Raw genomic sequence first — 15,890 nt, 5'->3', positions numbered from 1 at the left:
TCTTCCAGTTAGCTAGCCAGAGCTTTGAATTCAATCCTTTTTGTGCATTCAGATGGTTTCGAGTAAATGGACCCTTTTCACAAGCTTGTTATGACGTGCTTAACGATCATTAGCATCTTAAATCCTTGAAAGTTTGTAATATTAAATTTAAATATATATATATATATTACCATTTATATGCATTTATGTATGTCAGCACCATAGCTTGGGGGGGTTCGGGTGATTAGAAAGACCCATCCCTCACTGACAAATGTCCAGAATTTATCCACAAGCTCTTTTGTCCTATTTTGAATACTTTGTCATAATAAATTGTGAAAATAACCATCAAAAATACTTTAAGACCAAGCAGAATAGGCTAGTTTTTAATTTGAACAGCATCATTTTTTTTTCTAATTTCTGAATATATGATGTAATTAATTTGTATTATTCTCATATTTTTTCTTCTAATTCTTTAAGAAATGTTTTTGGTACATCAAAAAGTGTGGTTGATGACCATCTGACAAGCTAATCCAGAAAAATAGTGCTTAAAAAGTATTTAAATCTCATAATTAAATAGAAAATGAGGTAAATAACTGCAAAAGGGTTCATATTTTAAGAAAAAACAACCACTTCTTTCACCAGGCTGGCTATACAGGCCTGTAAGTAGTACATCATCTTAGCTTCAAATTACAAAAAACAAATTACTGCTTGTGTAAGACACTTCTAATGCAGCGTCTATGTGACAGGACAGTAAATTTGTCGTTATTCTCTCTTCTGGCTGCTGTCATCAGTCATATTTTTCTTTTCCTTTTTCTGAACGTCCTTATAACGTCATTAAGATTTCTTTTTTTTTTTATTATTATTATTTGAGCAAATGAGATTGTAAATAAACAATTTGTTGTATTCTCCCATTCACTGCGCTTTAGGTTTTCATAAATATGACAACTTCCACTACTGAGATACACGGAAATGTGAAAAGGGTTCAATAGCTCAGGGGTCACCGACCTTTTTGAACCTAAGAGCTACTTCTTGGGTATAGGCTACCGATTAATGTGAAGTGCTACCAGTTTGATACACACTTCTCAAATTACAAATTTGGTCAATTTACTTTTAATTATGTGTTACTGTTAATAATTGAGGCGACGCAGTAACGCAGTAGTGCTTTTTGTGTGGAGTTTGCATGTTCTCCCTGTGTTCACGTGGGTTTTCTCCAGGTGCTCTGGTTTCCCCCACAGTCTAAAGACATGTGGTACAGGTGAATTGGGTAGGCTACATTGTCCTATATGTATAAGTGTGTGTGGATGTTTCCCAGAGATGGGTTGCAGTTGGAAGGGCATCCGCTGCATGAAACATGTACTGGATAAGTTGCAGTTCATTCCTTCCGCTGTGGCGACCCCAGATTAATAAAGGCACTAAGCCGAAGAGAAAATGAATGAATAATAATTAATGACGTACATCTATGCGAAGAAACTGATCATGTTAATGATTTCTCACAATAGTTGTCAACAATGATTTAACAAGGTCGGAATCAAAGAAATATCAATATGCAACACTTTATTTCTATAAATCTCTGCAAGTATTTACATTTTCAAATAATCACTTTTACAATATTTTTACTAGCCACTAAAAAAAATTTAACAAATGCACTACGTTGTACCATGTTTGTACAGATGATAAATTACGTAACATTAATCAACTTTCAGATTTTACTGAAATGATCACCAAATCTACAGCATTTTTAACATAGCCGACACCAGGGCTGGCCCTGTATATTTGGGGGCCCTAAGCAGAATAATTTTTGGCTCCTACCTTGCTCTAAATAGTGCAGTATCGACATTGCCGGCCAACAATGATTTTAAGGCTTATTAAATGCAATCAATGAAACAAAAAAGTAAAGTCTGATTTATTTTACTTTATAACTGTCTGAATGATTTGGACATTTTAAAATAGCACTGTTTTTGTCAACTACCATCTCAAAAATGGAGAATTCAACAAGTTTTAATAAAGCGACCAGTGATTCATTTGCATCCTTCTGGAGTGTTTAAAACATATTGTATTAATTTAGCAAACAGATTGAAGATTGAAAATGCATTACTTAATAATAAAATATACATTCTGAACTCATTCTGAACGATGCTGAAAATGATTTTGTGCTTGTCTCTTCTCGTCAACATTTTACCCCACAGTATTCTTTACGTCTTTGGAACAGCGTTAGGTTCATTATATTTTTGTGGTCTAATTTCGAAAACTAGGGCGAGGCAGTGGCGCAGTAGGTAGTGCTGTCGCCTCACAGCAAGAAGGTCGCTGGGTCGCTGGTTGGAACCTCGGCTCAGTTGGCATTTCTGTGTGGAGTTTGCATGTTCTCCCTGCCTTTGCGTGGGTTTCCTCCGGGTGCTCCAGTTTCCCCCACAGTCCAAAGACATGCGGTACAGGTGAATTGGGTAGGCTAAATTGTCTGTAGTGAATGAGTGTGTGTGTGAATGTGTGTGTGGATGTTTCCCAGAGATGGGCTGCGGCTGGAAGGGCATCCGCTGTGTAAAAACTTGCTGGATAAGTTAGTGGTTCATTCCGCTGTGGCGACCCCGGATTAATAAAGGGACTAAGCCGACAAGAAAATTAATGAATTTCGAAAACTATTTAAACTTAAAAAAACTTTTTTTTGTGTGTGTGTGTGAAAATTTATAAATATTTAGGTACTAAAGCATTGTCAATGAAGATAATTTGTAAAATGCAAATAAAAACAATTTCAGCAAGAAACAGCTCGCGCCACTAGTGTTTAGTGTCTTGCTGGTCGCCGTCACTTAACCTCAGCTGACTTAAGGTTGCCGCTTGCATTGTAGTTGCCCCGAGTTTGACTTTGGAGAGAGTGGAGATAACATTCATTTTCACCTTTAAACACAGTTTTGCCTTCCTGTCTGAATAAGCTTTGTTTTTCTTAATCAAAGAAATGTGTAGCTCTAAATGAGAATTGCTTTGATTGCTTTTTGGGGGTCTCGTGTAAACAGCAGTCTTGTGAAAAAAAGACTGCTCTTTGCAGAAACCTTCCTTTAATTCACAGGCTTTTTTTCACTTGTAGTGCGCTGCCCGGTGGGTAGTTAGCATGGTAGCTTGTGTGACACCTTGTGAAATATCTCTCAACACTGTGCCGCTTTGCAGTCGCCTCGTGAATGAAGTAAAAAATAACTCTTACTCCTATTCAGCAGTTTCCTTGACGCCCGCAACTGTATGTTGTGTAATGCTGTGTACACCAGCTAGCTCTGATCTAAGCTAGCTCTGTGACAATTAAAAAAAATGTTTATATTAAAATACTTTAGATGCAGCTTACTTGTAAGTGGCGCTATAGTGAGCTATTTTTTAGAACAGGCAACTCATGTGATCCTCCACATTGGTGACCCCTAGATTAGTTGAACCAAGTCGATTTTAACTAGTTCATGTTTCGAAAATGATTTTACTAACCCTTGTGTTCCAAACCTACAAGTAATTACACCAAGGGAAAAAAATGTTGAACACGTCACCATTTTTCTCAGAAAACGTATTTCTAAATACTGTTGACTTTTCAATTTTGGTAGATGTTTGTAGCAACCAAAGAAATCCACATATGCAAAGAAAACAAATCTAATTAGTTTACCAAAAAAAAAAAATATGTGTAATAAAAGGAAGTGACAAATGGAAAAAGTATTGAACACATGCAGAAAGGGAGGTGTAGAAGACAGGAAGTGAAAGCCCAGGCAGCAGCTGAAATCTCTCAGTAGTTCTTCAACCCTCTGCCCTTCGTTATTGTAAGTTAATATTCACTGCTTCAGTTCAACATCTGCATTACAAGGATAATGAAGATGAAAACAAAGTGGACATATCAGCAAGATAATGATCCAAAACACAGCCAAGAAAACTCTCAAATGCTTTCAGAAAAAGAAAATCAACCTTTAGAATGGCCCAGCCAATCACCTGATTCGAATCCAATAGAGAATACAAGATATACACCAGATTTGATAGACGAGACCCACAGAACCATCGAAAAATCACACATGAGCAATTCATATGATTTCATTTCAGTTGTCTTTAAGCTGCCATCACCAAAAAAAAAGCCGTTTATATAAAATACTGAATACATTTTAGTAGTTTTGTATTTTCTCCTTGTGTCATTCCATTCCATAACTTTTTTAATGTTTGTACTGTTTGGGTTCTTACCGAAATCTGGTTCAATTCTATATTAAAAGCTCCACTAGAGGTATTATTCCCAAGAGAAAAAAAAAGTTGTGTTCAATACTTATTTTATCCACTGTATTTCACTTTTGAAACTCTGAAGTGTACAAAAAAAAAAAAAAAACATTTAAAAAATAATTGTGGACCACAGCAGAAAAAAAAAAAAATCATACAATGGCAGAATGTTCCTTTTTGGCATGAGCTGACCCTTTAAGAACACATGAGCAACATCTTTTTTTGTTTGGCTTCTTTCCTTCACTTGGCAAAGCCTATTGCAGGTGCGATAGTTAGTACATTGTACATGCTATTATTTATAAATACTAGCCACGACAGCACTCTTCATATCTCTTCAAGTCTAATCTACAGTGATGAATAGGGGGAGTGAGAAAGTCTGCCAAAGAATCTTATTTAATTTAAGGGATGTTAACCTTGGAGTCTCTCAAAATAAAAGGGAAAGGAAGCTAATGAGACAATAAAGCTTGTCTTAAGGAAAGCAAAAATCCATTCAGAGTCTTTCTTTGAATTTGACTTTGAGTTTCCTTTACTTTGTGATTACTGGCAACTTTGAGCTGCATAAAAAGAAAGTATACATACATACATTGTAAAACTCAAAAAGTTAAGTTTACTCCAACTGTTTGAGGAAACTGATTGCAACAAACCATTTAAGTTTAAAAACCAATCCTAATGAATACTTTGAACTCAATCCATTTGAGTAAACAAAGCAATTTGAGCACAGTAAGGTCTTTTGTGTTTTCGTTTTTTTATAAAACCAAACAAAAATGGAGGGTGTATGACAATAGTATTTTGTCCATGTCACTGTTTAACATCACTTATACGTCAACAAAATATATTATCACTGTTCTTTAGGTTTTTGTGTATTTTAATGGTAAAAAATAAAATGTAGTGCCTTAAATTTTAATATATGCATGCATGTCCAGTAGTTGGCGATGCCAAAGGCTCATTCTGAATACGTACCCCTATATACATTTCTGGAGAGGGGCAAATACATCCCAGGAGGTAGGTTTTTTGCAGTTGTTTTTCCTGAATCCACCAGAGGCCGCTGTGTACTCTTTTGAAGATTTCAAATTTCTTTTACGAGTACCATTCGTGTCTGCTCTTCTCGCAGAAATCCACCAGAGGCCACTGTGAACTGACTGATCGACTGACCCACTGCTTCTCTTAACAGAAACAATAGTGTTTCCAAAAGCAAAGATTGTCCAGCGCCCACCTTATTACCCAATCCCAGCAGTGTTTTCAAAGGCAATACAAAAAATAAAAGCCCTTGTAGTGAACTGATATTTACCATGTTTTCAGAATTTGCCACATTCCCACTCTGTTATTTACTTGTTTATTTTGTTTTTTGACTGTCTGGAACCGTTCTTTATATGTCCCAAACTCTGTCGTCGCAGTCGACTCCGTTCCACATCACAAGATATGGAGCGGAGTCGACTTCGATGACGAGCTTTGGATCTGGTGAAGAAAGGCGAGCGACTGGACAAACTTGTAACAACGTAAAAGCCATCAATTCGGAGGTAAGCAATCAGCTGGTACTGAAGTAGTATATATCAAGACTTTGACACCAGTTTAACCATTTTGAATTGTGTAAAGGTGGTAAGGTGGTGTGTAAACACAGTCTACAAACTAGCACATTAGTGCAGATTTACTTTTAAACCATAATGTACAGAGAATTATCAATGTTTAGTGATTTATGCAACTTATTGAGTTATATCTTGTCTGAAAAGAGCAGAAACAAGCTAAACAGACTATTTGTTTATTGATAAATGTGTTATAAAAATTTTGTACTCTAAAAACAAGACAATTTAGGAATTTTCTGTAAATTTAGGTTTTTTTAAGTTGAAATCTAAATTTGGTATAAACTGGGAACAGTTTTATATTCTGGAACTTTAGTTTTTTTTTACTTTGCATACTAAATTTACTTAAATACTCCCAAGGCTGTTTATATCGAAGTTAATATTAGGTCGCACCATGTTGTGTGTTTCATAACTTTTACAAGGTGAGTCGTACACACATACTACGCACAATTTAGCTTACCTAATTCACTTATAGCGCATGTCTTTGGTCTGCGGTGGAAACTGGAGTACTCGAAGGGAACCCACACAAACACATGGAGAACATGCAAACTTCACACAGAAATCCCAACTGACCCAGCCGGGGCTCAAACCAGTGACCTTTTTGCTGTGAGGTGACAGTGCTAACCACTGAGGCACCATGCTGCTCGCATACTAAATTTAATCAACTTTAATTGTATTAATGTTTATTTCTTAGTAATGGATGTGTGCGAGGTGGCATTAGGGCTAGGGTTGGGTACCGAAACCCAGTGCCATTATAGCAATGGTACTTTTGCAACCGGTATGTACCGGATCAAATCAGCATGTGAATTTAGGTGCTTAATTTCAGTGCCACTGGTGCTGTGACAAGGACGTAAGAAGCATCAACGTGGTGCAATAAACAACTCTCTAAACAACTTTGAGGAATATGGACAGCCGATGTCAGGCGTTTGATATTGTCGCGTAGAGAAAAGACGCACGCAATGCGCGCAGTACAGCGCGTTCAGTCTGGTTTTCGGTGAGCGAGAGCTACACTCTTCAGATCAACACGCATGATAGCGTTCAACAAATTTGCTTAAACTAAGCATTCTAAAGCATATTTTACAAGCAAGGATTCTGACATAGCAATGTCCTTTACACAAGTTGCTTGTAAGGGGGAAACATGTTAAACTTAATGACACATTTGAGGACTCAAAAAGGCACTCGCTTCAGCTGCTTTCACGGCACTTGCTCTCTCTGTGACGGTGCTGCACGCATCAGTTCCCCGCATTTGTCAGAAGTTGACGCCCAAATTGACATAATAATATAAAGGTAATAAAAAGATTCAACTTAAGTCATTTTCATGTTGTAAAACACAATCAAAATGTCCACTGTTGATGAAATTAGCAACCCAAGCTCATTCTGGAAACGTAGCCCCGCGGACGTTTCTGGAGACCGCAGTTTACGTGGCCGGAGGTACGTATGGCCGCATTTAGTTTTTTTTGAGTGATTGCTACGGGGCGGTGTGACGCCACTCCTCTCCTCCTCTTCATGCTCGCCGGCTGACGGCTCCCCTCCGTGTGGAGGGTTTTCCCGCTGTAACCAGTTTGTCCGCTTAGCTCGCAGCGTTACGTTGGCGGAGCGGAGGCCTAGAGGAGAAGGAGCCGGCCACGGGGACGACCGGGATAGAGTCCGGGGAAGTGCGGTTCCAGAAATCAGGTAAGATGAAAAACAGAATCCCAAAAATAAGGGCGAGAATGCGGCGAGATCCGAAAACGCGGTCAAAATCAAAGACAAGGGCTTTTGCTTTTTTTTTTCTGGACGGCTTTTGCAAACCATCGCTTGGGTTTAGGGAAGGAGGAAGAGGAGGGTGGCCGGGTCGGCCGATTGGCCGGCCGCCCGGTCGATCGTTCAGTCATTCAGCCAGTCAGTCGGACAGACGGTTGCTCCACAGCGGCCTCGGCGGCTTTTCACGCGAGAACAGCGCGGGCGCAAAACGGCTCCCAAAAGGCATTCGAGACGCGAAAAAGCGTGCACAGTGGCCTCTCGCGGATTCGCGAAAACAAAAACTGCTCGAATACGTACCTCCCGGGATGTATTTCGCAGTCTGCAGAAACGTCCGCGGGGCTACATTTCCACAATGAGCCCGGGTTGGAAATTAGACTTCTGTTTTCAATGTTTTCAATTGATTTTAACACTTAATATAGGAAGTCCTCAGCTATGCAGAGACGATCAATAATCAGAAATCTAGTGTACATAGTTTTACGTTAGGAAATGCAGTAATAAATTTACAAACAGTCGGAGAACAGATGTAACACATTAATCAAATATAGAAATATTTTTGAAAATATATTCAGTTTTCAGTCATGCTCATGAAAGTCATATTCAACTCGTTTAGTTTTGCCTTCATACATTTTTGATTTCGGTCTTCAACACATGATTTATTTACAACACATTTTTAAACATAATAGTTTAACTAACATATTTCTAATATCTACTGTTTTATCTACCTCATGGTGACAGTGCATAATATTTTACTATATATTTTGCAAGACAGATGTATCCAAAGTCCCTTTAAGTATTTTATAGTCTTTTATTTAGATTAAAGTAATTTAAAGACTTAATCAGTTAACTACGAAAGTTGAAATAATTATTTTTATTTATAAATTATTTTGTAACTGATTTGTTGTGTGTATCAAAAATATACAGCAAATATTTCTTAAGGAGGCTAATAATACTGACCTAATTTATATTTACATTAAAATCTGCTTTTATTCAGGAAATAACAATAAGAAATAGAACTTATTATGACTCCAGAATAATTTTTTTAGGAAACATTGTGCAAATTTCAGAAACATTTCAAATGAATGAGAGGGCAAAATAAATTGACTTCAACAGTGGGCCTATGTGTTAAAGTTTACAAGTGCAACAATGTGCCTTGATGTACTTGAATGTTAGAAATATGTTACACCAGTACAAAGTGACTTGTCAAATAAATTACAAGAAATATTATTTTGAGTTTAAGTTATTTAATTATCGTGTTTATGAAGACTGCAGAGTGATGCATGGAAAAAATGACTTCGAATAACATTTTAAGCATTTTGTGATATTTATATTAAAACGTGCTCCCAAAAGTACGTTACCCCCCCCCCCCCCCCAACACAATTTGTAATTTAAATATACAAAATATGAATTGATGTTTACTTGAAACTTAAATTATATTGTTTTATTAACAATATTTTTTAAAAGATTTTGTCAAATAAAAGATTTTTCTATAGTCATCCATCGTAATTTTGTGGCTAAGAAGTATCGGTTCAGGCACTGTTTTGGCACCGGTATCGTTTTAAAAGTATCGATTTAGCACCGGTATCGAAAAAAACCCAAACGATACCCAACACTACTTAGGGCAGAGATATCAAACTCAATTCCTGGAAGGCCGCAGCCCTGTACAATTTAGTTCCATCCCTGCTTCAACACACTTACCTGTAGATTTCAAGCAAGCCTGAAGGACTCAATTAGTTTGATTAGCTCTGTTTAATTAGGGGTGAAACTAAACTGTGCAGGGCTGTGGCCCTCCAGCAATTGAGTTTGACATCCCTGAATAAGGGCATCATTCATTCATTCATCCATTTATTCATTTAATAATGCATTTATGAATAATATTTACAAATTTGTTTTTAAAAATCTAAATGTTCAAAAAATGTGTTGTTTTTTCGACAGCTGTATTATTTTTTTTGTAGTTTGAATTTAGCATTGATCTGTGCTGTGTTTTATGGTTAAATCATTTATTAATTTATTTTCCTTCAACTTAGTTCAGAATTTATCAGGGGTCGCCACAGCGGAATGAACCGAAAACTATTCTTCATATGTTTTACACAGCGGATGGCCTTCAAGCCGCAACCCAGTACTGGGAAACATCCATACACACTTATTCACACACACACACTATGGCCAATTTAGTTCAGTATGGCAGTTTATTGAAAAATGGTCTGGTCTCATTTTTATATAGCGCATACGCAGTTTGTTATTTGAAAATGACTTTTTCCTTGTGAAACGATAACAATATATGTTTCAATAGGTGTTAATACTTCCCGCTTTAAAAGAGTATCCCAACAATCAGTGAAGCCACAAAAATCTGAGCGTTTATTAAATAACATTTATAAAATATTGTTTACTAACAAAAGCAGATTACACATTACTCAGATTTTTGCATATTTCTGCTGTGTGATTGGTGTAGATTTCGAGTAAAAATGTCAACCCAGGTTTATTCTGAAAATGTACCCCTATATTCATTTCTGGAGAGCGCCAAATACGTCCCAGGAGCTACTTTTTTGCATTTTTGTTTTTGGGAAACCCCTCAGATCTCGCTATGAACATTTTTTCAGATCTCAAATTTCTCTCGCAAGTGCCCTTCGTGCCTGTTCATCTCGCATAAATCCACCAGGGGCCACAGTCCACTGACTGACAGACTGGAAGTACTCACCTATTTTCCTAAACCCAAGAAAATACATTTACTAATGAAGCCTAATTGTAAAATGTGACCAGCTCAAGTATTTTATATGAAAGAGTTTTTTTTTTTTTCTCTAAAGGCTCAATTAAAAAAAATCCTTTACATTTGTATTTTGAATATTACAGGTCATCACATTGGGTTGGAATTGAAAACAAGACAAAACATAATGAATTGCTCAATTATCTTTAATTTCACAATCTATACATTGTTTTTCTTAGATTCATAATCTCATCATGTTTTTCTCGATGTGAATGGGCTTCTAGAATTTGGTTAGGTGAGAAGGGATTTGGATGGAAGTTCCTCTGTGTGTCTACACTGGGATACATTGACATGGTTGGGAAATCCGAGAAGCAGGAAGAATTCCTGGGAGGGCAGCTACATCTGTGGACACAATTATCTGCTTCACATAATCTTGTCTTTTCAGGTGCAGAAAGACATTAAAAGCAACCCTCATACCACCCGCCTTTCTGAAAAAGCTTTGCAAATATAAAGATTCAATTATGAATCCCAATTTTTCCTGTTACAGGCTTGAGATTTCCATAATTCGTGAGGCTGTAAAGGCTGCTTTACTGAGGCAGGTCAAAAGATGGTATTTGGTTTCGTTCATGCTGTGTCTGCCATTCACACAGAGTCACGAATGGAGTTACAGAAGTAAATGTGTGATCTGAAATCACCTGACATCTCAGCAGTGTCCCATGATGTACTAAATACCAAAAACCAAGACTATGCTTCAACCTCACTGGCTGAATGACACCATTTACTTCTAATGAAATGTTTTAATGAGCAAAGTTTTTGTCATTTTGAAACAAGAAATTGTGGTGGGATGTGCATTTTATTTTGGTTACTTTAGCAAATATGTATTAAAAGGATGGAAATTGATGATAAAACAGTAAAAAATTAACTTGTCAAAATCTTGTTTAGATACATTCTGTTGTTTTACATTTTTTTCACTGATGAGAAAAGAATTCTTGAAAAAATATATGACAATTTCCGTCAAGCAATAAATCAGTGAAAGAATATATAAAGCATAAAATATTTTGGTAACACTTTATTTTAAGTAACAATTCACTGTATTAACAAACCATTAACTAACTATATTAGCATAATAAACTACTAACTACCTGTTTATTAAGGTAGACATTGGGTTTAGGTTTTGGGTAAGATGCAGGGATGCAGAATAATAAGATCTAAAGAGAACACAGGCTCATTGTGGATATGTGCCCCAGTCTACAGTTCGGGAGAGCTTGAATAATGTAGCCAGAGGTACTTATGGCTGCATATCATCTTTAAAATAAATGCTATGGGGTGATATGATGCCGTCACTGGTTACTGTTTCTTTTTGCTCTACCAGGTAAAACAAAAGCAATAAATATATATAAATACATAAACAACAGGCTGAAAACATGATGAAATTACACAGACGCAACAGCTTTTCTTTTTGTAGATTGTTTTTGAATACACTATCGGTTGGGTTTAAGGATAGGTGTCTGAGTCAGTCAGTCAACAGCAAGCTGGCCTGGGGTGCATTAACCAAACAACGACATAACTCTTAGCTGAACTATCATAGCATGATGCATCATTTGGGTAAATAATGATGTAGTAATGAGCGTTTTCTTATTCTAATCTTATATATAAATCCTATAAAGAGTTAATGTTTGTAGGCCTAATTCACAGTAAGCTGTGTAAAGCTGTGTAAAAAAATTAAGAAAAAAAAATCCTACTTATTATTAATAATAATAATAATAATAATAATAATAATAATAATAATAATAATAATAATAAGAATTATTATTATTATTATTATTTAATTTTTTTTTAAAAGTCTACTTTTACAATTTGACACATTCCGCAGAAATGTTCTAACCAACAGTCCCATGCCATATACAGTACAGATGCATTTCTTAATAAACAACCTATTATAAATTAAAAGCATTACCATATGCAATTTGTTTGTTTTCACAAGCTTTGGAGATGTAACGTAAATTCTGCTTTTAAATAATAGTTCACCTACATATAGCTTTTATATGAGCCACGGCTTTGTTTAAAATGGCATAAATGTTTTCAAAGTGCACTAAGAAGGGAACAAATTGTCAATATAAAGATCGCTAAAACTAAACTGTTAAAATACTTTTAAAGCGAACTACACCTAAGAGAGATGACTTTAATGTTTTTTTAATCATTTAAAGTTTAAATGTTAGGACATTCTAAATAAATAGGACATAGGAGGGGGGGTAACTAGCATAAGAACACAGTCAGGAACTATGCTTCTAACTACAGATCTAGAGGTTTAGTTGCAAGCGTACAAGTTTGCGATGCAATTTGCGAATGTTCATTGGAACGATGGATTTAGGAAACGTCAAATCAACAAACTATGTTTGTAATGACAAAACTTGTGGCCTTAGTTGGCTAACGATGATTTTCGGAAACACACCCCAGGTCAGCTGAAGGTTCACCCTCTGGTGGATATATTTGAAAAGAGGACGCACAATAGAAATTTAAAATCATCAAAAAGCATTCACAACGGCTTCTGGCGGATTTGCAACAACAAAAACTGTATAGACATGTATACCTGGGTACATATCTACAATGAGCCTGGCTTGGCTAATGAATACTTAATATCTTAATAATAGGCAGATAATAAGCAAGTAGTTCATAACATGTATTTTGACCTAAACCAAAGGTTTACCAATATTTTATTTTCATCCAAAAACTTGTCAAAGATTCTCACTATTACTCACATTCAAGTAATTCTAAACCTTTATGAATGTCTTTCCTCTGGTGAACACAAAACTAGATATTCTGAAAAAGCAGCCATTGATGGGCCAAAGAAAAAAACTCAAGCAGGTTTGGAAAAAGTAAAGGATGAGTGAATGATGCCAGAATTCTTAGTTTGGGTGAAATATCCCTTTAATCCTCCTGTCGTGTTCACCTCCTTCCCCTTACTTTAGTGGTCCTGGTCAAAATTGACCGGTGGTTTTAACTGCTCTTAAATTAGCACAAAATACATTTTCAAAACCTTATTTTTATTCAACATTCTTTAAATTTGAACAATGACTCAAAGTAGTGTTTTTAGTAGTGAATTTATAGACTTAGACATAAAATAACTGCAGTGAAAATACAAATAGTAAGTGAGTTGGGATGGTGTAGGATATTTTCTGTCTGATGGATGAATATAGTCTGGATACCCATTCATTTCTTATGACGGTCACTTTTGACCGAGAACACCACATGTGTAACAAGGTTAACTTAAACACTCAAAATCTGATGAAAGAGTGATCATCACTTATAGATGTTCAATTGCATAGTGTGAAGGATATCATAAGGCCTTAAGGCAATTAGACATACAGCACAATATTTGAGAGTGTTTTAAGTTGAACACAACAGGAAGATTAAGATGTGTGTCAACCTGTCAATCTCTTTTGGGAGATGAAAAACTATAGTAAAATATAAAAATACTAGGGTGTTACTGAAACTTGCAGTTTGTTGAAGTTCTGAAACCTGCTGTTTGTATTGCAAAGTAAACTCTCATAGATATCATAGATATTTTACATTTCAATCTCCTGACCCCTTTAACAGTCCCCTGAATTGCCTGGGCATATGTAGCTCTGATCGATGTGTTATTTCATTTCAAGTAAAACATGATGACAGGACGGGGCATATTGAGCAGCTCCTCTTCTTTAATAGTAGCCAATAGCGTTTTGTTTATATCTTGGCTCTGCTGGCCAGAGTCATTGAGCTAAAGCATATCTGACTCATGACAGACACAGTCTATAATAGCAATGCTGATTCTGTCTGTCAGTTTCTCCACTGTAAAACCCAGCATTCAGGCTGTTACTCAAATGGATTTGATACTTTTTGTGGTCAGCCTCGACTCACATATGTGATCTGCTCTATGCTTTTATGTCTTTAAACCAGAGCAGACCACTTGAGCTCTACAGCAGTTTGTGTTACATTAACAAGGAGGCAGACTTCATTCATCCCAATGGAAAGCATTTTTAAGATGTCTGAATCAACTGTCCACTATGTAATGCTATATGCACATAAAAAGAGGCTGAGTTTCCATCCTAACGTTAATCTTTTGAAAGTTTGCAAAAGGTAAGTTACTGTAGGAGCATTTACATCAAGTTGTTAGAGTGGCTGTCTGTAGTATTGGTAACCTAGCCACAAACAGTAAACAGGCAAGCATAATGATTAGCCGTGTGCTTGTGGTCCTAGTAATGATAGTTCCTTGTATGCTGACTGTATATGTGCGCAATGCATTTTGCCTCTTGTGGTTTGCATTGAGGTGAGTGTATACTGTATGTGTGAAGCCCATTTCGGCTTATTGGCTTTTTAAACACTATGTCAGTTGATGTTTATTATTTTTATTCATTTATTCACTCATTCATTTTCTTTTCGGCTTAGTCCTTTTATTAATCCGGGGTCGCCACAGCAGAATGAACCACCAACTTATCCAGCATATGTTTTACACAGTGGATACCCTTCCAGCTGCTACCCATCACTGGGAAACACCCATAGACTCCCATTTACACACATACAGTACATTACAGACAATTTATTTTACCAATTTAAACCAAAAGTGACTGTCTTTGGACTTGTGGGGGAAACCGGAGCCTCTGGAGAAAACGCACACAAATACGGGGAGAACCTCCTATTTTCTTGTAATTGCATATTAAAGTGGCATATAAAAAAGTGGCAGATTTTGCCTGAGTCGTGTAAGCGATGAAATACTTTTGATTGGTGAGATCGAATGAAAAACTGAAGAGCACAGTGGTTTCATAAAAAAGTATTGGGCCCTATCATACATCAGGCGCAATAAGGCGCAAGACGTATAGGGTGCGATTTACTTGCTATTTTTTAGACCAGCGCAACCCTAATTTTCACGTTTTGTGGCATATTTCTTAAATAGCAAATCCATTTGCACCACTTTGTGGACTCACAAAGTTGTTCCGGTCTAAAAAGGAGGTGTCTTAAGGCGCATCGTTGCTATTTTGTGGAACTGAAAAAGACAGGACCGTTGACCAATTTAAAAAAGTTGGTTCAAAGTCAAGTGCGTGTTAGTTATCTGCCTGGGCAGGTCCAAACACTTAGACTTTGCTTGATACACACAGGATGCACAGCAATACAAAAATATCTTTACATATGAAAAAAAATATACATTTTCTACAGAAATATATAAACCACTGCCTCCATGTCTTTGGGGGGACTTTTTTCACTTTATTCATGACAATTTGCATTTGTATAGTGTTATTTTTATTAGTAGTATTGTTTATTATATGCATATTTCTATTTCTTTTAATAAAATAACAAGTTTAGATTTGTCCACCTGAACATATATGCATCGTGTCATATCACTCAGCTTATACTGCGATTTTTCGGCAGTCAAAGATTGGCAATATTTACAAATCTCATCTGTTTATGTAAAAGTGTATATTAATCCCTGCATGTGTTTTCATAGATTAAACCTACAAATACACTTCTATCGATCTTTTTTGTTGGGTATAATTATAATTTAGTCTATATTTTATTCACAAGGCATAGGAGCAGTAATGGAGGAACAGACTTAGTTGCCAACAGATAACTCATTCACTCTTAACAAGCTCATTAATTTTCATTACTGTTCCAAATATGGTAAAAATTGAGCTTTTCAT

The 15,890-nt window shown here is 36.2% G+C and overlaps 2 protein-coding genes across 4 annotated transcripts in view; both read left to right on the top strand.

The window, feature by feature from the left end:
- LOC147837707 (uncharacterized) overlaps window positions 1–15,890 on the top strand; it is an 838,558-nt gene that overhangs the window by 537,222 nt on the left and 285,446 nt on the right. The gene's annotated exons all lie outside the window — the stretch shown is intronic.
- The window catches only part of si:ch211-236l14.4, a 69,868-nt gene that overhangs the window by 19,290 nt on the left and 34,688 nt on the right, over window positions 1–15,890 (top strand). The gene's annotated exons all lie outside the window — the stretch shown is intronic.

This window comes from Danio rerio, chromosome 25, assembly GCF_052040795.2.
Source record: "Danio rerio strain M-AB ecotype USA chromosome 25, GRCz13ab, whole genome shotgun sequence".
In the NCBI taxonomy this organism is placed as follows: Eukaryota; Metazoa; Chordata; class Actinopteri; order Cypriniformes; family Danionidae; genus Danio; species Danio rerio.
This window is presented reverse-complemented; position numbering and strand designations above follow the sequence as displayed.